Below are 2,418 nucleotides of genomic sequence, written 5' to 3'. Positions count from 1 at the left end.
CTGCAGGAGGCCATCACAGTTGTTTGCCACAGTGCTCACTATCCATGATGTGAAATTCCATCAAGTAGGAGCGTTTCTGGGCAACCTTGAACAGCCTGCAGACTCCAGAAAAGATGTCCTCTTTGTGGATTTTGAAAAAAATGTGGCAAAAAATTCTGCTCTCAGGCAAGCATTTAGTCCCCTGTGACAGCACCAGATTAAGTCGGTGTGCATAGCAATGCACAAACATTGCACTGGGGGCTATTGCTTTCACTTTGGCCTGCTGACCATTGAGATCTGAAGCCATGACAGCAGCCCCATCATAGGTCTGTGCCACAAGCTTGTCCTTAAAATTGTAGCCCTGCATGTTCTCATTTAATATTTCAAAAACGGACTGGGCATCTCGCCCCCAAACCCCACCTTTGACCAAACAACACATCCGTGAGATGGTTTCATCAAGAGGCATGGGCAGCAGTACATTTTATTTGTCACAGCACTTCCAGTCAGCCAGCTAACTTTCTCATACCAGGAGAGCTGAAAAGACCTGTTATTTTTCCCTGTCTTTTGCACTAAAACAATCTTAGGTTTTGATCTGCCCTGCTGTTTAATTCTCTTAAGTTTTTCCTCGTAAGGAACACTTATAAATGGCTTCGCCAAAATCAGGTCAACAATATTAGCACCGTCTGCCATCGTGCACAGTTTCACCCACGACGCTAGCCTAGCCTACTAACGTTAGATGAATAAATTAATGAAGGAATGAAGGAATGAATGAATAAACAATCTAATTTTTTTTATTAAACTCTGTAAAACTGAATTGAAGTCAATGGACGCTGGGCTTCAATAGGGAAATGCACTGTGACGCTGCGGGAATGTATGACAAGGAAAATCGAGTCAGCCGACCTGCTATATGTAACTGATTCTGAACGAACTCATCTTTGAGATGAATGTTTTCAAATGCATTTTTAGTCAATAAAAGGTTAATACAATAGTACATATTTGACCATTTATTTTGTGACATTATAAGGGAAGCCGAGCTTCCCTTGCAGTCTTAAACTATCTTAAACTAGCACTTTACTATCCCATGATGCCGTTATATTTGAAAATGGCGGAAAACGGAGATGCAGCTGTTTTCAAGTGTAAGTACTTTAGAAACAACTTTTTGTATATTTGTGCTTAAATTGTATTTGTTTAACATCATATAGCCTAAGTAAACGACTGTCTTATTAGAAGTTTAAATGATGTAAATTAAGGGTGTCCTTTTCCAGCCAATTCAGAAAAATTATAGTTTTATCATTATTATTAGACTAATGTAAATCAGCTACCGATAGCACTGTTTTCATTAAACAAAGACGTTCGTTGTTTAGCAGTTTAATGAGAGAGTTACACAACTTCAGTAAATTAAAACGATGTATTTCTCCTTTACCATTGTTGATATTATCAAAATGTTGTTGGTTACATAGCAAACTAATGTTAACAAGTGTAAGTTACCTCAGCTTGTCCATGTACCGTTAGCATTAATAGACTGACCATGGTTCATCACGTGTTAATAACGTTATCTGTGTTGATTTTGCAGGGGCTGATGAACACACCCGTGTTTTAACCGAGAAGTGAGAGAAAGAAAAGATTCCTTCGGCTACTAGAAATAATTGCTAAACAATGATGTTAATAAAGAAATCAAATGATACAGTGTCTCTTTTCATTTGTTTGATTCATAAATTCACTGGCATGCTGTTTAGCAAGTTATATTACAAAACACTTAATTCCTAGGGCTTTACAGTAGCTAGATTGTCAGTGATATGGCCTTGAGTATTTTTGTTTAAGCGTTCTGTATGTTTTGATGGTTTTTGAAACAAGCTAATTGCAGGTGTATCTGAAAAATATGCTGTCTATCTCTGAATACGAGTGCTGCACTGTAGAGAAAAACACACACTCCAGACACCATTAAAATGTAATTTGCTTTATTTCTGTCTATTTAACTTTCAAATGGATACGTACGTAGGCTACAAAGCTTAAAATAAATTCGCATAACTTTGGCATAAAGTAGTATAACAGAGCGTAAAACACCACCAAAAGGAAAGGTATTAAAATGTTTTTTTATTATAGTGTCATCACGATGAAAGAAGTTTAACTTCAGCAGCTTCGGTAAGGTAACTTTCACAGGTTTCAAAAAGATCTAAAGGGACTAGCAATCTCATTTATAGGGCATCACTTTAAAATAATTTAATAACGTTAACGTTATATGTTTCTTTTAAAGCGTTTACAAGATGAAGACTTTACGCTCTCGGTAATTTTTTGGATTTCCACTTGAAGTAAATAATTTGTAAAACATGAAGCTCAATTATGTGATATGTAGCTAGAATTTTAAATGTTTGGCACACAAATTCACACTCAGCCTAAGCCAATGTGCCAGCGGTGGCTGTCGCCTCTAGGGACCACTGT

General features: G+C 37.1%; 1 long non-coding RNA gene across 1 annotated transcript; it reads left to right on the top strand.

The window, feature by feature from the left end:
* The first annotated feature begins 953 nt into the window (after nucleotides 1–953).
* Nucleotides 954–1,661, top strand: LOC137084169 (uncharacterized). Its single transcript, XR_010906714.1, has 2 exons — nucleotides 954–1,115; nucleotides 1,553–1,661. It is a non-coding gene; the product is annotated as an uncharacterized lncRNA (long non-coding RNA).
* Nucleotides 1,662–2,418: the final 757 nt, after the last annotated feature.

Source organism: Pseudorasbora parva, chromosome 8, assembly GCF_024679245.1.
Source record: "Pseudorasbora parva isolate DD20220531a chromosome 8, ASM2467924v1, whole genome shotgun sequence".
Classification (NCBI taxonomy): Eukaryota; Metazoa; Chordata; class Actinopteri; order Cypriniformes; family Gobionidae; genus Pseudorasbora; species Pseudorasbora parva.
The sequence above is the reverse complement of the archived record's forward strand: the minus strand, read 5'-3'. Positions and strand labels throughout refer to the sequence as shown.